Source organism: Bombina bombina, chromosome 4, assembly GCF_027579735.1.
Source record: "Bombina bombina isolate aBomBom1 chromosome 4, aBomBom1.pri, whole genome shotgun sequence".
NCBI classification, from domain to species: Eukaryota; Metazoa; Chordata; class Amphibia; order Anura; family Bombinatoridae; genus Bombina; species Bombina bombina.
In genome coordinates this window covers 1,158,673,568-1,158,695,229 of record NC_069502.1, presented here as the reverse complement: position 1 = coordinate 1,158,695,229, position 21,662 = coordinate 1,158,673,568, and the positions used below count along the sequence as shown (strand labels likewise).

The following is a 21,662-nucleotide window of genomic DNA, read 5'->3' as shown; positions in this document are numbered from 1 at the left end:
AATTATGTTTTCTTTCATGTAATTAACAAGAGTCCATGAGCTAGTGACGTATGGGATAATGACTACCCAAGATGTGGATCTTTCCACACAAGAGTCACTAGAGAGGGAGGGATAAAATAAAGACAGCCAATTCCTGCTGAAAATAATCCACACCCAAAATAAAGTTTAACGAAAAACATAAGCAGAAGATTCAAACTGAAACCGCTGCCTGAAGAACTTTTCTACCAAAAACTGCTTCAGAAGAAGAAAATACATCAAAATGGTAGAATTGAGTAAAAGTATGCAAAGAGGACCAAGTTGCTGCTTTGCAGATCTGGTCAACCGAAGCTTCATTCCTAAACGCCCAGGAAGTAGATACTGACCTAGTAGAATGAGCTGTAATTCTCTGAGGCGGAATTTTACCCGACTCAACATAGGCAAGATGAATTAAAGATTTCAACCAAGATGCCAAAGAAATGGCAGAAGCTTTCTGGCCTTTCCTAGAACCGGAAAAGATAACAAATAGACTAGAAGTCTTACGGAAAGATTTCGTAGCTTCAACATAATATTTCAAAGCTCTAACAACATCCAAAGAATGCAACGATTTCTCCTTAGAATTCTTAGGATTAGGACATAATGAAGGAACCACAATTTCTCTACTAATGTTGTTGAAATTCACAACTTTAGGTAAAAATTCAAAAGAAGTTCGCAACACCGCCTTATCCTGATGAAAAATCAGAAAAGGAGACTCACAAGAAAGAGCAGATAATTCAGAAACTCTTCCAGCAGAAGAGATGGCCAAAAGGAACAAAACTTTCCAAGAAAGTAATTTAATGTCCAATGAATGCATAGGTTCAAACGGAGGAGCTTGAAGAGCTCCCAGAACCAAATTCAAACTCCAAGGAGGAGAAATTGACTTAATGACAGGTTTTATACGAACCAAAGCTTGTACAAAACAATGAATATCAGGAAGAATAGCAATCTTTCTGTGAAAAAGAACAGAAAGAGCGGAGATTTGTCCTTTCAAAGAACTTGCGGACAAACCCTTATCTAAACCATCCTGAAGAAACTGTAAAATTCTCGGTATTCTAAAAGAATGCCAAGAAAAATGATGAGAAAGACACCAAGAAATATAAGTCTTCCAGACTCTATAATATATCTCTCGAGATACAGATTTACGAGCCTGTAACATAGTATTAATCACGGAGTCAGAGAAACCTCTTTGACCAAGAATCAAGCGTTCAATCTCCATACCTTTAAATTTAAGGATTTCAGATCCGGATGGAAAAAAGGACCTTGCGACAGAAGGTCTGGTCTTAACGGAAGAGTCCATGGTTGGCAAGATGCCATCCGGACAAGATCCGCATACCAAAACCTGTGAGGCCATGCCGGAGCTATTAGCAGAACAAACGAGCATTCCCTCAGAATCTTGGAGATTACTCTTGGAAGAAGAACTAGAGGCGGAAAGATATAAGCAGGATGATACTTCCAAGGAAGTGATAATGCATCCACTGCCTCCGCCTGAGGATCCCGGGATCTGGACAGATACCTGGGAAGTTTCTTGTTTAGATGAGAGGCCATCAGATCTATCTCTGGGAGCCCCCACATTTGAACAATCTGAAGAAATACCTCTGGGTGAAGAGACCATTCGCCCGGATGCAACGTTTGGCGACTGAGATAATCCGCTTCCCAATTGTCTACACCTGGGATATGAACCGCAGAGATTAGACAGGAGCTGGATTCCGCCCAAACCAAAATTCGAGATACTTCTTTCATAGCCAGAGGACTGTGAGTCCCTCCTTGATGATTGATGTATGCCACAGTTGTGACATTGTCTGTCTGAAAACAAATGAACGATTCTCTCTTCAGAAGAGGCCAAAACTGAAGAGCTCTGAAAATTGCACGGAGTTCCAAAATATTGATCGGTAATCTCACCTCCTGAGATTCCCAAACTCCTTGTGCCGTCAGAGATCCCCACACAGCTCCCCAACCTGTGAGACTTGCATCTGTTGAAATTACAGTCCAGGTCGGAAGAACAAAAGAAGCCCCCTGAATTAAACGATGGTGATCTGTCCACCACGTTAGAGAGTGTCGAACAATCGGTTTTAAAGATATTAATTGATATATCTTCGTGTAATCCCTGCACCATTGGTTCAGCATACAGAGCTGAAGAGGTCGCATGTGAAAACGAGCAAAGGGGATCGCGTCCGATGCAGCAGTCATAAGACCTAGAATTTCCATGCATAAGGCTACCGAAGGGAATGATTGAGACTGAAGGTTTCGACAAGCTGTAATCAATTTTAGACGTCTCTTGTCTGTTAAAGACAGAGTCATGGACACTGAATCTATCTGGAAACCCAGAAAGGTTACCCTTGTTTGAGGAATCAAAGAACTTTTTGGTAAATTGATCCTCCAACCATGATCTTGAAGAAACAACACAAGTCGATTCGTATGAGACTCTGCTAAATGTAAAGACTGAGCAAGTACCAAGATATCGTCCAAATAAGGAAATACCACAATACCCTGTTCTCTGATTACAGACAGAAGGGCACCGAGAATCTTTGTGAAAATTCTTGGAGCTGTAGCAAGGCCAAACGGTAGAGCCACAAATTGGTAATGCTTGTCTAGAAAAGAGAATCTCAGGAACTGATAATGATCTGGATGAATCGGAATATGCAGATATGCATCCTGTAAATCTATTGTGGACATATAATTCCCTTGCTGAACAAAAGGCAATATAGTCCTTACAGTTACCATCTGGAACGTTGGTATCCTTACATAACGATTCAATAATTTTAGATCCAGAACTGGTCTGAAGGAATTCTCCTTCTTTGGTACAATGAAGAGATTTGAATAAAACCCCATCCCCTGTTCCGGAACTGGAACTGGCATAATTACTCCAGCCAACTCTAGATCTGAAACACAATTCAGAAATGCTTGAGCTTTCACTGGATTTACTGGGACACGGGAAAGAAAAAATCTCTTTGCAGGAGGTCTCATCTTGAAACCAATTCTGTACCCTTCTGAAACAATGTTCTGAATCCAAAGATTGTGAACAGAATTGATCCAAATTTCTTTGAAAAAACGTAACCTGCCCCCTACCAGCTGAACTGGAATGAGGGCCGTACCTTCATGTGAACTTAGAAGCAGGCTTTGCCTTTCTAGCAGGCTTGGATTTATTCCAGACTGGAGATGGTTTCCAAACTGAAACTGCTCCTGAGGACGAAGGATCAGGCTTTTGTTCTTTGTTGAAACGAAAGGAACGAAAACGATTGTTAGCCCTGTTTTTACCTTTAGATTTTTAATCCTGTGGTAAAAAAGTTCCTTTCCCACCAGTAACAGTTGAAATAATAGAATCCAACTGAGAACCAAATAATTTGTTTCCCTGGAAAGAAATGGAAAGTAGAGTTGATTTAGAAGCCATATCAGCATTCCAAGTCTTAAGCCATAAAGCTCTTCTGGCTAAGATAGCCAGAGACATAAACCTAACATCAACTCTAATAATATCAAAAATGGCATCACAGATAAAATTATTAGCATGCTGGAGAAGAATAATAATATCATGAGAATCACGATTTGTTACTTGTTGCGCTAGAGTTTCCAACCAAAAAGTTGAAGCTGCAGCAACATCAGCCAATGATATAGCAGGTCTAAGAAGATTACCTGAACACAGATAAGCTTTTCTTAGAAAAGATTCAATTTTTCTATCTAAAGGATCCTTAAACGAGGTACCATCTGACGTAGGAATGGTAGTACGTTTAGCAAGGGTAGAAATAGCCCCATCAACTTTAGGGATTTTGTCCCAAAATTCTAACCTGTCAGGCGGTACAGGATATAATTGCTTAAAACGTTTAGAAGGAGTAAATGAATTACCCAATTTATCCCATTCTTAGGAAATTACTGCAGAAATAGCATTAGGAACAGGAAAAACTTCTGGAATAACCGCAGGAGCTTTAAAAACCTTATCCAAACGTATAGAATTAGTATCAAGAGGACTAGAATCCTCTATTTCTAAAGCAATTAGTACTTCTTTAAGTAAAGAGCGAATAAATTCCATCTTAAATAAATATGAAGATTTATCAGCATCAATCTCTGAGATAGAATCCTCTGAACCAGAAGAGTCCAAAGAATCAGAATGATGGTGTTCATTTAAAAATTCATCTGTAGAGAGAGAAGATTTAAAAGACTTTTTACGTTTACTAGAAGGAGAAATAACAGACAAAGCCTTCTTTATGGATTCAGAAACAAAATCTCTTATGTTATCAGGAACATTCTGCACCTTAGATGTTGAGGGAACTGCAACAGGCAATGGTACATTTACTAAAGGAAATATTATCTGCTTAAACAAGTTTGTCATGACAATTATTACAAACAACAGCTGGAGGAATAGCTACCAAAAGTTTACAGCAGATACACTTAGCTTTGGTAGATCCAGCAGGCAGTGATTTTCCTGTAGTATCTTCTGGCTCAGATGCAACGTGAGACATCTTGCAATATATAAGAGAAAAAACAACATATAAAGCAAAATAGATCAAATTCCTTATAAGACAGTTTCAGGAATGGGAAAGAATGCCAAATATCAAGCTTCTAGCAACCAGAAGCAAATGAAAAAATGAGACTGAAATAATGTGGAGACAAAAGCGACGCCCATATTTTTTAGCGCCAAATAAGACGCCCACATTATTTGGCGCCTAAATGCTTTTGGCGCCAAAAATGACGCCACATCCGGAACGCCGACATTTTTGGCGCAAAATAACGTCAGAAAATGACGCAACTTCCGGCGACACGTATGACGCCGGAAACGGAAAAGAATTTTTGCGCCAAAAAAGTCCGCGCCAAGAATGACGCAATAAAATGAAGCATTTTCAGCCCCCGCGAGCCTAACAGCCCACAGGGAAAAAAGTCAAATTTTTGAGGTAAGAAAAATATGATAATTCAATGCATAATCCCAAATATGAAACTGACTGTCTGAAAATAAGGAAAGTTGAACATTCTGAGTCAAGGCAAATAAATGTTTGAATACATATATTTAGAACTTTATAAATAAAGTGCCCAACCATAGCTTAGAGTGTCACAGAAAATAAGACTTACTTACCCCAGGACACTCATCTACATGTTTGTAGAAAGCCAAACCAGTAATGAAACGAGAATCAGCAGAGGTAATGGTATATATAAGAGTATATCGTCGATCTGAAAAGGGAGGTAAGAGATGAATCTCTACGACCGATAACAGAGAACCTTATGAAATAGACCCCGTAGAAGGAGATCACTGCATTCAATAGGCAATACTCTCTTCACATCCCTCTGACATTCACTGCACGCTGAGAGGAAAACCGGGCTCCAACTTGCTGCGGAGCGCATATCAACGTAGAATCTAGCACAAACTTACTTCACCACCTCCATAGGAGGCAAAGTTTGTAAAACTGAATTGTGGGTGTGGTGAGGGGTGTATTTATAGGCATTTTAAGGTTTGGGAAACTTTGCCCCTCCTGGTAGGAATGTATATCCCATACGTCACTAGCTCATGGACTCTTGTTAATTACATGAAAGAAAAGAAAATACCTTGCAATCATTTTCATTATTTATTTTGCCTCTTGTGTAATTTATCTCTGAAAATTGTGGAATTTATCATGTTTAGAGCTAAAAGGGACATAAAACTCAAAAATGTTTCTGTCAGGATTCAGTCAGATCATTTAATTTTAAAACAACTTTTCAATTTACTTCTGTTTTCAAATTTGCTTCATTCTTTTGGTGTCCTTTGTTTAAAGAGCAGCAATGTTCTGCTGTGAGAAAGTCGAACACATTGGCTGAGCCGATGAAGAGAGGAATATAGGTAGTGGTACAGGCAGCCACCAGCTAGCTCCCAGTATTGCACTGCATATACTGAGCACACTTAGGTATGTTTTTCAACAAAGGATATGAAAAGAACAAAGCAAAATTGATAAATGAAGTTAGTTGGAAATTTGTTCAAAACTGCATGCCCCATCTGCATCATGAACATTTAATTTTGACTTTACAGTCCCTTGAAAAAGGGCTAGCCCTGCTACATATTTGTCGCTAGTAGTCTTTAACAGATAACAGATGGCAAAACAATGCACTTAACACTAAGATTATAACTGGGGCTAGCTTTGTTGTCTGCAGACTAAAGCCCGTATTGGCTCCTTCAAATAAGGCAAATGGTGGGTGGGGTTTGGCTATTGAGAATCAATTGCCGCAAACAAGATGTTCATTTATAAAAAAAAAAAAAAAAAAAAAAAAAAAAAAAAGGGAGGTTTAGACTTGTTTGCTACGTTATTCTACAGCAAGAGAAAGTAAATGTCTTGTAATTGCAAGGTGCTTACTGTCCCTTTAAAAAGGATAGATTTGTAATTCTTCACGCAGAGTAGGAAAAATAAATCCTAATCTCTAATACAATGTATTTAAAATAATGCAGTTTAGTGCCAAAATGATAAAATACGGTCATTAATCTGATGGAAAGACCAGTCCAGTGCAAAACTGCCCTGTTTGTATTTAGGGAGAGAAAATAATAGCAATTAGGTTATCCAAAGAGAACATGACAGTCTCTGTTTAATACAATTATCAACAGGATGGTAATAAACGCACCGTATCTAAGGTTCTTATCCAAGCAAAACATTCCACAACTTATCAGGGCTGAGCTTCAGAACAAAACACAATACACAATGGACCTGGGGTGGGATCACATGGAAACAGCTTTAAAAAGGGGCAGTGTACTCTAAAATTGATTTCACCATAATGTATTTACAATGACTTGTTATACCAGCTATGAGTTTTAATGTATGGGAAATTGTGCCTTTAAAAACCCAATTTTTATTCTTTCAGATAGAGCATGCAATATTAAGCAACTTTCTAATTTACTCCTTTTATCATTTTTTCTCTTGCTATCTTTATTTGAAAAAGGCATCTAAGCCTTTTTTTTTGCTTCAGTCACTGGACAGCACTTTTTTATTGGTGGATGAATTTATCCACCAATCAGCAAGAACAACCCAGGTTGTTCACCAAAAATGGGCCGGCATCTAAACTTACATTTCAAATAAAGATACCAAAAGAATGAAGAAAATTTGATAATAGGAGTAAATTAGAAAGTTGCTTAAAATTTCATGCTCTATCTGAATCACGAAAGAAAAAAAATGTAGGTTCAGATTTTTGTACATGAAATAGCTGTCTCTGCTAAATAAAACCACAACAAATGAAATGGGCTGAGCTTGCAAGAAGAGCAGACCTCAGCTTATTTGTTTATATTTACACACAAGCCTTTTTATCTTATCTCTCTATATACAGAGTGAGACCAATACTTAGGGAGAAACCTAAAAATAAACATTTTAGTACCTCTCTGTCCAACCCCCTCTTTGGAGATTTGTTTTTTTTTTGTTTTTTTTTTAAACATATAGCTTTTCGGTTATCATACTGAAAATGTCAATACTTCAGCACTAAGTGGGGATTACAACAGGCAAAAGCAGCTACTTTAAATGACAAAATCAAGTTAAATTAGATATCTGTAAACAATTGAATACACTCCAGCAGGAATATAGATAGTTGGGAACACATTAAAGAGACAGACAACACCAATATTGTTATTGTTTCAAAAGATAGTTAACGCTTATACTACCCATTCCCCAGCTTTGCACAATTGTTATATTAATATACTTTATAACATTTAAACCTTTTAAATCTCTGCCTCTTTCTAAGCCACTACAGACAGCCTCTTATCACATGCTTGTTTATTAACTTTTTACAACAGAACAGTGCTAGTTCTTGTGGACCATATAGATAACATTGTGCTCACGCCTGTGATCAGCGGGCTATCAAAATAGGCTTAAATACAAGGTAATCGCAGAGGTTAAAAATATATTAAAATAACTATGTTGGCTGTGCAAAAACTAGGGGAATGTGTAATAAAAGGGATTATCTATCTTTTCAAACAATAACAACATTTTTGGAGTAGACGGTCCCTTTACAAAAAAAATCCCAGTATACTGCCCCTTTAACAGTGCAATACATTATTAGCAGACTTTACAGGTGAAATTGAATTTATTTTACAGTTGGAGAAAACACACGCAAGCATAGATCCCTGTATCTTCTATTACCAGTGTTGTTTTCTCTTGAACACATTAACCTGTTAATAATACATTACCACTGTTAGTGGTAATTGGTTACAGAATGACCTTGGTTGAAAATATATTAAAAAAGGGACATAAAACTCAAACTGAATTACATGTACAATCCGCGATGTCATAGCGCCTGCACTACACGAGCAGTAAAGCTGATGTAGCACGAACATTTACACTCAAGTGATGGAGTTTTTGGTTAAGTTCTTTGCTTACAGGTTTTTATATGCACAATAGCAAACGAGAACAGTTAATAACGGTTTTTAGAAAAGCGCCAATGTATTTTGAACACTATAAAAAGGGACACTCAAGTCAAAATTAAAAAAAAAAACTTTCATGATTTAGATAGAGCAACAATTTTAAACATCTGTCCAATTTACTTCCATTAACAAAATGTACACAGTCTTTTTATATTTATACTTTTTGAGTCACCAGCTCCTACTGAGCATGTGCAAGAATCCACAGAATATACGTATATGCATTTGTGATTGACTGATGACTGTCACATGATATAGGGTGAGTGGAAATAGACAACTAAAAAAAAAAAATCTATTAATTTGAAGTTCAGACAGTGCTATTACATTGTCTTGTTATCATGGAAATCTGATGTATTCACTAGTCCTTTAATACAAGCATTTAAAAAAAAAAAAACAATTTCAATAAAGTTACAAATTATAAGCAATTTAACAATGTAATACAACATATGCCCAGTATACCCATAATGCTCCAACTCAAATAGCTAATATTTAATTTACAAACTTCAATACTAATTTAAAACTGAAAAGGTTAATTTCATATGTAAATTGATATTCTCATTGTACAAAAGGTAAACACCTGAAACGTGTAAATGTGTATTGGTAATTTGTATTTGTTTAACATGTAACTGGCAGATTTCACTTACTAATATGATCAATATTTATGCTTGTGATTAAAAATCAAACAACAACAACATTTTTACTTTCATCTTATAATACGAGCAAACAGAAATATGCAATACAGCGCAATTACCATCTCACGCAAAATAACACTCTACTTGTAATCTACGCATTTATGTAGAATTTCATTCTTTGCATTTAAAAAGGAACACAAGTAAAAAAAATTAACCTTTCATGATTCAGATAGAGCAGCAATTTTAAACAACTTTCCCATTTGCTTCCATTAACAAAATGTGCACGGTCTTTTTATATTTACACTTTTTTAGTCACCAGCTCCTACTGAGCATGTGCAATACTTCAGATTATACATACAGTATATGCCTTTGTAATTGGTTTATGGCTGTCACATGATACAGGGGGAGTGGAAATACACAACTTTGAAATTTACTACTACTCATTTAAAGTTGAAGTGTTATTGCATTTGTTGATTATGCAAATCTATGGTATTTTCCATACAGTAGTTGGTTTGATAAAATATACTTTGGAGCATTTTTTGTTAGCATTAAAAAGTACAATTTTCTCCTCCTCCTCAGGGTTTAATTAGAACGGTCTTTGTTTTCATATAGACAGTAAAAAGAAGCCAAGCTTAGCAGTGATTTAGATACTGGATTTTGTTATTATGGGTTAAGGATTAGATGAATACAGTTCAATACACCCAACTGAAACTCAATATAATAAGAAAAAAAAACACAACACAACTAACTTGGCAGTCACGCAACACTGATCATGTTCTGAAGAAAAACGCCATATTATATTTTAGTTTTCATTCTGATTTTGAATTTGCCTTTTTCCCAAATTCAGCTATCGGTGAATGGTTTCTGACAAGGATTTTTGTCTAAAGGGCAGGAAACCTTACCTAAAACATTCTATTGTGCATATGTAAAAACATTCTTTAAATAATATGTTACAATAATTCTGTAAAGACAAAAGGAACTTTACGTGCGTAAGCTCAACATTATCTATATGACACACATGAACTAACACCCTCTAGTGGTGGAAAACTGTCAAATGCATTCAGATAAGAGGCGGCCTTCAAGGTCTAAGAAATTTGCATATGAGCCTCCTAGGTTTAGCTTTCAACTAAGAATACCAAGATAAAGCAAAATTGGTGATAAAAGTAAATTGGAAAGCTGTTTAAATGTACATGCCTTATCTGAATCATGAAAGTTTATTTTGGACTTGACTGTCCCTTTAATCCCAAATCTATGTGCACAGAATCAACCCCTTACCTTTATGAATGTAAGCCTACGAGCTTAGCCGCTTTGTAGATCACCTTCATGAGAGCTGATTTACAACAGTGCAACTCTTGGCAGGGCCCTCTATCCATTTGTCTCCCATAATTGTCACCTTGCATATTAGACCCATGTTTATAGTGCTGCAGAATCTGTTGGCGCTCTACAATAACTGATAAAAGATTGTTTGTAGTAGAATAGATCTGCACAAGGAGCTAAGTGTGAGGAGGGAATGGCAAGCATTAAAAAGACATTGTACACTATATTTTTCTTTGGATAAATGTTTTGTAGATGATCCATTTATATAGCCTATCTGGGAGTTTTTTTGTAACAATGTATAGTTCTGCTTATTTTTACATAACATTGTGCTAATTTTCAGACTACTAACCTAGCCCCAAAGTTTTAGATGTATACTGATGTCTACAGATTCAAGCTTGCTCTTGTTTGTCTAATGGGTTTTTTCATATGCAGGGGAGGAGGTCTGCTCATTTGGTTTTCCCAGCCCCTTTCACTGGGTGTCCCAGCCTAAGGGATACTGAACCCAAATTTTTTCTTTTGTGATTCAGATAGAAAGTTGCTTAAAATTGCATGCTCTAATTTACTCCTATTAACAATTTCTTTGTTCTCTTGGAATCTTTATTTGAAAAGCAAGAATGTAAGTTTAGATGCCGACCCATTTTTGGTGAACAACCTGGGTTCTTGCTGATTGGTGGCAAAATTCACCCACCAACAAAGAAGTGCTGTCCAGGGTCTGAACCAAAAATTGTCTGGCTCCTTAGTTTAGATGCCTTCTTTTTCAAATAAAGATACCAAGAGAACGAAGAAAATTTGATAATAGGAGTAAATTAGAAAGTTGCTGTATCTGAATCACAAAAGAATATGGGTTCAGTGTCCCTTTAACAGACCTAAACTTGGAGATTCTAGGGACGTTTTTAAAAGGTTTTATACTGGATCTTTATATCAGTATCTGTGCATATTCTTCTTTATAGTAGTGTCCATTACATGCAGTTATATGAAAATAGGTGTATACTGTCCTTTTACAGTGAAACCTATAATGTTATTGTTTTAGTTAAAGGGATATGAAACCCACATTTTTTTCTCTCTCATGATTCGGATAGAGCATGCAATTTTAAGAAACTTTCTAATTTTCTCCTATTATCAATTTTTCTTTGTACTCTTGGTTTGCTTTGCTGAACGAGCAGCAAAGCACTACTGGTTACTGACTGAACACATCGGAGAGCCAATGACAATCAATATATATATGCAGCCACCAATCAACAGCTAGAACCTAGGTTCTTTGCTGCTCCTGAGCTTTCCTAGATAAAAAGATAAACCTTTCAGCAAAGGAAAACAAGAGAAGGAAGCAAATTAAATAATAGAAGTAAATTGGATGCTCTATCTGAATCATGAAAGAAACATTTTGGGTTTCATGTCCCTTTAAGTAAAACATTTAAATTATTATTAAGGCATTTATTGTTTTTCTCTTTCAATAAAGTAGAGCAGAAACGTTGTCCAAATATGAATTATAGTTCACCTCACAATAATTTCATAATTTTCTAGCTATGCATCTCTAACGCTATGTAAAACCAAATCTGTAAAAGTTTTTTTTATAATTGTAAAACTAATCTGAAAGGTTAGGATTCCAAAAATGGAACATTCAGCTGGATATAAATATTAAGGTTGTACATTTTAAAAGGAACACTAAAGTCATGATTCTAATAGAGGATGCAAATTTAATCAACTTTCCAATTCACTTCCATTATATAAATATGCACAATTTCTATGGCACCAGCTCTTACTGAGCATGTGCAAGAATTCACAGAATATACATATTGCATATGTGCATTTGGCAGTTATGTCCACTGCCGAATGTGGAAAAACCCCTTGTGGCTTTGCGGCTCATATCAAAATTATTCTTGTGAAACTGCAACACACCAAATCCAGATCTTTGAGTGTTGCACTTTCACAAAAATAATTTTGGCCCAGCAATGAACTAAATTGTCGAATGCACATGATTATATATATTTTTTTTCTTTTCATTTTGTAATTGGATGATGGCTGTCATATGATGCAAGGGGAAGGAAATTTAACCCCTTAGTGACCAGACCATTTTTCAATTTTCTTACCGTTAAAATGAATGTAAATTTTCACGAATGAAAGCCCTGTTTTTAAAAATACTATTAAAAACAGGGGCACTTTAATTCATGAAAGTTTACATTGCAGCCGGGGTTTTTTTTAATACTTACAAGTAGCACTTTGCTATTTCCAAACCTTTTTTTTTTTTTACCCAAAATTAGCGATAGTTACATTGTAACACTGATCTGTCAGGAATCCCTGAATAACCCTTCACATGTATATATATTTTTTTAGAAGACATCCCAAAGTATTGATCTAGGCCCATTTTGGTATATTTCATGCCACCATTTCACCTCCAAATGCGATCAAATAAAAAAATTTTTCACAAACTTTAGGTTTCTCACTGAAATTTACAAACAGCTTGTGCAATTATGGCACAAATGGTTGTAAATGCTTCTCTCAGATCCCCTTTGCACAGAAAAAGCAGACATTTATGGCTTTGGCATTACTTTTTGGTAATTAGAAGGCCGCTAAATACAGCTGCGCGCCACACTTGTATTAATTAGGTAGCTTATAGGGTTAATTTTAGCTTTAGTGTAGAGATAAGCCTCCCACTTGACACATCCCACCCCCTGATCCCCCTCAAACAGCTCTCTTCCCTCCCCACAATTGTCATCGCCATCTTAGGTACTGGCAGAAAGTCAGCCAGTACTAAAATAAAAGGCTTTTTTTTTCTCTTTTTTTCTTTTTTAAATATATTTATTCTGCAGTCTTGGATCCCCCCCCCCCCCCTTAGCCCCAAACAGCTCTCTAACCTCCCCCCACTACCTATTTGCCGCCATCTTGGGTACTGGCAGCATTTTTTTTTTTCTGTAGTGTAGCTGCCCCCCTTCCAGATCTCTTTCCCAACATTTATTCCCCCCTCCCTCTCCCCATACATTTTACCTAATGTAAATATAGCGCGCTCCCGCCCACTCGCTCGCACTTCAGGGATACAGGAATCTGAACTGACCAGCGATGGGCCACCTCCCTTATATCCCTCCCACGCCACCAACGATTGGCACCATCGCTGGCCGATGCAGAGAGGGCCACAGAATGGCTCTCTCTGCATCGGTGGGTGCAATTCTGTACTTTAAGATTATAACAACCAGCAAGAATGAGTCTTTATGTAGAAAACCATGCTTTAAATCTGACTTAAAGGGATATGAAACCCACATTTTTTCTTATTATTCAGATAGAGAATGCAATTACAACCAAGGGGTACGTGGCTAACCACACCTACTATCCAGTCCTTTAGGTTATATGCTGTAACCTGTTTTCCGTTTTTAAAGGAATAAAGTAAAATTTGTATTTTCCCATATCCGGTGCTCTCTTCCTTTTCTTTTGAACTGCATGCAATTACGCAACTTTACATTTAGCCACCAATCAGCAAGTTCTACCCATGAGCAGAACCAAAAATTGGCCAGCTCCTAAGCTTACATTCCTGCTTTTCAAATAAAGATGCTAAGAGAACGAAGAAAATGTGATAATAGGAGTTAATTAGAAAGCATAAGCTATCTTAATCATGAAAGAAAAAAAATTGTGTTTCATATCCCTTTAAGTGCATAGATTCCCTCTAGGAGAAAAGCTATACACACCATGCACAAAAATATTATTATATTACTATTAATATAAATTATTTATTCATAAGATATTAAGCAAACATACAAAATAACAACCAGATGTTATGTATCTATAGCAAACAAATGGAGCCAAACTCTACTTAATGTGTTCAGTGCTGATAAATATGGAACATTTAATAACATAACATTAAAATAGTTTGATCTTCCTAGCCAGGATGCAACTCATTTAGCATGTGTCCCTGAATCTTATCCTCATAAGACCTTACCACTTTGCCCATATCCCTATTAACTATTGAACGGTTTAAACTTTAAATTCCACTGTGATTATCACATACGTTTCTCGGACATACCATTTAAAACTGAACTGCAGTGGAAGCATTTTTGCAGTACGTTAGCAAAAATACTTCTAGTAAAAAATTATGACCGTTACAGTGATAGTGTTTTACTGTGCTTGGAGAATAAATCAATAATATTGTGTTCAAGCATAAACAGTGAACGTGCTTAGTTAGCCAACACTGGCATGTATTTATCAGTGATGGCGCAAACTGAATTATTGCCAACACAATATATGCTCTTTGACTGAGCAGGTGAGATATTTCAATGACCATGCATTAAGCATATGCACATATACCCTGTGCACAGTAAAAGATATCACTCATAACATATAGTAGAATCATGTTTGCTAATACATGGATATTGCAAATTGCTTCAAATCAAAACGGAAATCTATTTTCTTGAATTTCAATTGGTAGTTTGATGTTCCTTTACAATGTCTTTAGTTTATAAAGTGCAAACACTGAGAAAAATAAATGTAGGACACAAACAATTATTTTTACGGAGAATGTTACAAGTTAAGGATCAGATAAACAGCTGACACAGTAGGGTTTGTAGACGATGGGATCATGTGACTGTGCACACAAGAAAAATAACAAGGGGGGGGGGTGTTATTAACAATTCAGTGCATGAATCAAAATAACCAATTAATTTACCACTTCTTGCATTTTTAATATAATTTCTTTTAAAGAGATAGTAAAACGCCAAAATTTTCTTTTACGATTTGGATAGAACATGCAATTTTAAACAACTTTCCATTTTATTTCTATTATCAAATTTTCTTTATCCTCTTGTTATCCATTGCTAAATGAATAGCAGGAAGCTGAACACATATAGTTAGCCAATCACAAGAGACAGAGGTTTTCAGGCACCAATTAGCAGCAGCTCCCACTGGTGTATGATATGTGCGTATTCATTTTCAACAAGGTATACTAAGAGAATGAAGCACATTTGAAAAATAGAAGTGAGTTTAAAAGCGTTTTAAAATGACATACTCTATCTGAATCAGGCAAGGTTAATTTTGACTTTCCTATCCCTTTAAGGATAAAGTCGACACCATTTATTAGGAAGAACAATAGGACTAAACAGACCTTTTAAAATTCCTAACATGGTCGCAAGGTAGACAGTTTACATATTATACTGATTTTATTTACTCACAGTTTTAAAAATTGTTTAAAATCTTAATTAAAACATTACATACATCCCTTTACCTCTGTGTATTTTTAATTATGATCTATTCATTTACCCTACAGCAACTCCCATGGATAAAGTACAACTATCTACAGTAACATGAGGCTAAGCGATAAGGCTACGTTCAAGGTTCAGATAGCGGCAACTCAATGCTACTCTGAGCCATGAGCATAAATGACCCAGTCATTAAAACAAAACTCACCTACCTTAAAGGGACAGTCTACACCAGAATTTGTATTCTTTTAAAAGATAGATAATCCCTTTATTACCCAAACCAAACACAGTTATATTAATACACTTTTTACCTCTGTGATTACCTTGTATCTAAGCATCTCCTGACAGTCCCCTGATCACATGACTATTATCTATTGACTTGCATTTTAGCCAATTAGTGCTGTGTTGTGCTGACAAATAACTCAACGGTCGTGAGCACAATGTTATCTATATTGCACACATGAATTAGCATTCTCCTGTTGTAAAAAGCTAATAAAAAAAAAATCATGTGATAAGAGGCTGTCTTTAGTGGTTTAGAAACAGGCAGAAATGTAGAGGTTTAAATGTTATAAAGTATATTAATATAGCAATATTGGTTGTGCAAAGCTGGAGAATGGGTAGTAAAAAGGTGTCTATCTTTTCAAATAATAACAATTTTAGTGTTGACTGTCCCTTTAAATAAGTAGGTTAAAAAGCTAATGGGACTTTAAAGTTAAAATTAAATGATTCTGATAGAGATGCACTTTTAAAAAATACAAAGTTGAGAAATAAAGGGGCATAAAGCCCTTTTTTCCCCCCTTTAACGATTCAGATAGAGCGTGCAATTTTAAACAAACTTTCCAATTTACTTCTATTTACAAATTAGCTTTTTTCAGTCCAATCGATTTAAAATTAAATTTTGACGTTAAAGGTCCCTTTAATGTGAGATATGTATGAACAAAAGTGGTTTATTAGAGTTCACAATAATGAGATCTGAAAAAAACAACAGTATCATATTCAGGAAGACATTGCTAGTGCCCCCCAAGAATTTTCTCCAACTAGGGGAGAAAGTGCAGCTCTAGATTACTCAACATTGCTGCAAAGTATAGCACAAAAATGCAAAACCTAAACAGGGAATAACAAAGCTGCATTTCTTGAACAGGTGCCTCTGTATAATTGTGCCTATAGGCGGCTTCCTAATAATTTGTATAACAAACATGGAACTGATTGTGTCCGATTGTGACAAAAAGAAATGTTTCCAAACTAAAAGTAAAAAATATAATCATTACAAAATCAGAGCCAACGTCTGTCAAATAACTATAGTAACTATTTACTGCAGGGTTTTGGATACCTATGTTGCATGACTGAGTTATATAACTAATTCACTAAACTTGACAGCTGCAATATAATACACATGAGATATATACACATGAGATATATATATATATATATATATATATATATATATATATATATATATATATATATACATACACACACACAAAAGTTAATACTTATCAGCTGCCATAATTATAGAATTAAGACAAACATAATAATAATAATAATGCAAGTGTTCTAAGTCACAGCTGTAATTCCTGCCTGATTATTTCACCAATTCCTTTATGTTAAATAATATTTCCCCAGCAGACAATGAGGGGGTTAAACGTAGTTGCTGACTCACCTGGTAGTGTGCAGTGATGAGAATCAGCTTTGTACACTTGCAGCTTTCTGTCCCGTGCACTTCTGGCAGCTTTATCACCCTGCACAGACTATATCGTGCACTCAATAGGGGTAGCAGCAGGGATCACACAAAAAATGCACATTCCAACCAGCCCAGTGCAGTAATCAGGCACACTGTGGGCAGTGCAATATCTAGCCAGGCTTGGAGCTAGCGGGAATAATGAGTAACAATGATACTCCCTCTTACTTCTAGCAGCAAGGTACTTTTTATGCAGCTTACAGATAAACAAACAAACAGCGCGGCACCGAACTGCATGATGGGAATTGTAGTCCGATCTCCCACACCACTAGGAGGCATTTGTAGTGCAAAGGTCCAAGTGCAATGTTTGCTGATGCATGAGCAGATCTGGTTAGAATTATATGAAACGAGTGGGGGAAAAAAGGAAAAACCAAATATAACGTTAGCCTGATTTGTCATAATGTTAAAGGGACACATTTGAAATATTATCACTTTCAAATTCCTTCAAATTTGTTCTTGACAAATTGTGTAGTAAAATCTATTTAAAGGGGCATGAAACCCAACACAAATTTTCATGATTCAGTTCGAACATACAATTTTAGACAACTTTCCAATTTACTTCTATAATGAGTTTTGATTCATTCTCATTGTAGCATTTATTGAATGTGCAGTAATGCACTACTGGGAGCAAGCTCAACACATCAGTAAACCAATCACAAGAGGCATATATGTGCAGCCACCAATCAGCAGCTAGCTCCCGAGCCTACCTAGGTATCCTTTTCAACAAAGCATGTCAAGAGTACAAAGCAAATTAGATAATAAAAGTAAATTGGAAAGTTGTTTAAAATTCCAAATTATTTGCTATATCAACTGCAGAGTATTACATATATGGGAAATTATTACTTCATGTTTATGTTTGTATTTTAAATAGCAGGTTTTGCAAATAAAAACCATCACCTGTTGTTCTCAAGGACATGCTCATAAAAACTGACTGAACCTGTTGGTAAATCAGACCAGCTAATGTTACCTGTGTCTAATCACACAACCTAAGAAATGCTAATTATGTTGGGGGGGTCAATGAGCACAACCAGCTATTTCAGATATAAAAACCTCTATCTCCTACCCCCACAGGTGATTAATTAGTGCTATTGTATGTTTATGGCACTTTTCTACAGATCATACATTTGTTATTCATATATTCAGTATATGTGGCGGTTTCTGCAGGAAAAAGCAGATATTTCAAACAACAAAATAAAGGTAAATTAGCTGTTTGCAAACAATTAAATATACTCCAGAATGAGTGGATCAAAGCATTATTGAACAATCTACATTAAGACTTTTTTCATCTAAGAAACTCTTAGAGCTCATAATTAAATCTTCTAAACCTGCAACATACATGTCTCAACATTGCACAAAGTGTACCTGACCTTGCAATTTTTTAATATGGAATGTTCACACACACAAAAAAAACATTGCCACTTTCTTTTTTGGCATCTGATTTTTAAATGCACTTTGAAACCAAATAGTAAGAAATTATGTATTTAAAGAATTATCTTGCAATGTGGAAGTAGCATGTATAGACCATTTAAAATAACGTCAGTATGTACTAAAGAGTTCCAGTGTTCTCCACAGACATTTTTGCCATCCTGGGGGTATTCTGAAGTAGCTGGGTTGGAGCTGTGTAATATTATTATTTTTTTTAGCCATTAATCATATTTTTGCTATTAATTTAACATAAATGTATGATAATTTGTGCAACAAAAAATGAAAATGGTTAAGATTAGCTCATTTTAGATTAAAGAGACATGAAACCCAAAACATTAATTTCATGACATAGATAGAGAATACAATTTGAAACAACTTTCCAATTTATTTCTATGATCAAATTTACTTTATTCTCTTGGTATCCTTTGTTTGTTGAAGCAACAGCAATGCACTACTGGGAGGAGCTAGCTGAATGCATTAGGTGAGCCAATAACATGAGTCATATATGTGCAGCCAGCAATCAGCAGCTCTCGAGCCTACCTAGGTATCTTTTTTTAACAAAGGATACAAAGAGAACAAAACAAATTAAATAATTTGAAAGTTGTTTAAAATCACAAGCTCTATCGGAATCATGAAATAAATATTTCCCTTTAATATTGGTTAAAAATTTTAGCCCATTGGACAGTAAACTCAGCCAAGTTCTGCACCCGCTAAAAAGGTCTTGGGGAGAATTATAATATAATATAGTCACTTACAACCTTCATGGATATGTGCGTTTTACATGAAATATTTTACAAGACAAATCACCATTATAAGTTGATGTAAAACATAAAAGTAACTAGATTTGCTGCAGATACAGAAAGATGTAGGGTAAGAACAAGCATCGTTCAGGAACGTTCAGGCTTGCACAGCTGACCATTCTATTCATAGCTGGGTGGGCTGTTTTCCTTTTCCTGGAGTTCTTTCTTTTTTTTAAATAATGAATGGAATGATTGGCCAACTCTTTAGAGCAAACTCCTGCTATATCTGGAATTTATTGATTTAAAAAAATAATATTGCATTTGTTTTGGGGGAATCACTCTTCACAGGAATAACATACTTTCATGTAGTCCAAGATTAGTTCATGGGGGTCATTCACAATTTTTACAACCTTATTTATTTATTAACGGAAATTCAAACTATCGCTAATTTCCTGTGGGGAATGTCTTCATGGTAGCAGAGGAGCAGCTTAAACGGACATCAAGGGCAAATACAATTCTGTAATATGTTATAGCATTGACCATTGAGATGCCATTGTTTCTTGCAGGGTTAAAGGGACAGTCTACACCAGAATTTTTATTGTTTTAAAAGATAGATAATCCCTTTATTACCCATTCCACAGTTTTGCATAACCAACACAGTTATAATAATATAATTTTAACCTCTGTGATTATCTTGTATCTAAGCCTCTGCAAACTGCCCCTTTTTTCAGTTCTTTTGACAGACTTGCAGTCTAGCCAATCAGTGCCTGCTCCCAGATAACTTCACGTGCACGAGCACAGTGTTATCTATATGAAATACGTGAACTAACACCCTCTAGTGGGGAAAAACTGTTAAAACGCAATCTGAAAAGAGGTGGGCTTCAAGGTCTAAGAAATTAGCATATGAACCTCCTAGGTTAAGCTTTCAAACAAGAATACCAAGAGAACAAAGCAAAATTGGTGATAAAAGTAAACTGGAAAATTATTTAAAATGACATGCTCTATCTGAATCATGAAAGTTTATTTCGGCCTAGACTGTCACTTTAAACATATATTCTTAAATTCAGCCCTAGAGAAGCAATGCACAACTGGGACGTAGCTGAACATATATGGTGAGATAATGACAAGAAGTATATGTGTGTAGCCACCAGTTACCAACTCCCATCAGTGCATTGTTGCTGCTGAGAATTTGTATGTATGCTTTTTCAACAAAGGACACAAAAAGAACAAAGTGCATGTGATAATAGTTGATGTAATAGTTATTTTAAACATTTCTTTACGTTGCATGATCTATTTGAATTATGAAAGTTTAATTGTGACTTTAATGAAGTTAAAGTAGTAGCTAGTGCTAGTTGTACAAGCCAGCAGCAGCACAAAAATATGTTTTATAATGGGGTCAGGATTGTCAAAAACATAAGTGAAGCTTACATGCTTATTGTCTGACACAAGAATCAGTCAACTGAATAGGATATTGCTGGATTGCTAACAAATAGTGTAAAACTATACATTTGAAGCCTTTACTGATAAAAAAAAAAACTGTAGAAAAGCCTTTCCCACCTTTTGGAGTAACTGTTTTAACCACATGAACAAATCAACTGAATTTTTGTGTCGTGTTCATTGATATGTTGATTTATTCATTAAAGGGGCCACTCAGTTTGCATTTTCAAACAAATACAAAGATTACAGCACTGCATTTGTCCGAATCCAAATGCACATTTTTAATATAGACACATTTATACATATATGGCGCTTTAAGGACATAATATTACTAGATGTGGGCATTCTGGTGCTTTGATAGCACGAGGGGTCGCTTTCCTCCAAAACACCTGAAAGCCTACGTCTAAATTTTACCCTTAAAGGAACATGAAACCCAAAATGTTTCTTTCTTGATTCGGATAGATTGTACATTTTTAAACAACTTTTGGATTTACTTCTGTTATCAATTTTGCTTCATTCTCTTGGTATCATTTATTGAAGAAGCAGCAGTGCACTCATGGGAGCTAGCTGAATACATTTGTAAGCTAATTAAAGTGGATATACAAGTTCAGCCACCAATCAGCAGCTAGCTCCAAGCTCCTGAGCCTATCTATATATGCTTTTCAACAAAGGATACCAAGAGAATGAAGCAAATTAGATAATAGCTGTAAATTCAAATTGTTTAAAATTGTATGCTTTATCTGAGCCATGAAAGAAACATTTTGGGTTTCATGTCCCTTTAACTATGTATCTCCTATGTCCACCAGAGCTTTTTCCTCATGTGTTCAGCCGCAG

General features: G+C 35.7%; 1 protein-coding gene across 3 annotated transcripts in view; it reads right to left on the bottom strand.

The window, feature by feature from the left end:
• The window catches only part of EPHX1 (epoxide hydrolase 1), a 336,659-nt gene extending 319,225 nt beyond the window's left edge, over positions 1–17,434 (bottom strand). For 2 of the 3 annotated variants that reach the window (XM_053712614.1, XM_053712612.1), the window contains exon 1: positions 17,149–17,434. The gene's annotated coding sequence lies outside the window, so the exon portion shown is untranslated. Of the gene's footprint in view, positions 1–10,269; positions 10,360–17,148 lie in introns of those variants that run through there. The other variant, XM_053712615.1, reaches the window with a different exon arrangement.
• Between the last annotated feature and the right edge of the window lie 4,228 nt (positions 17,435–21,662).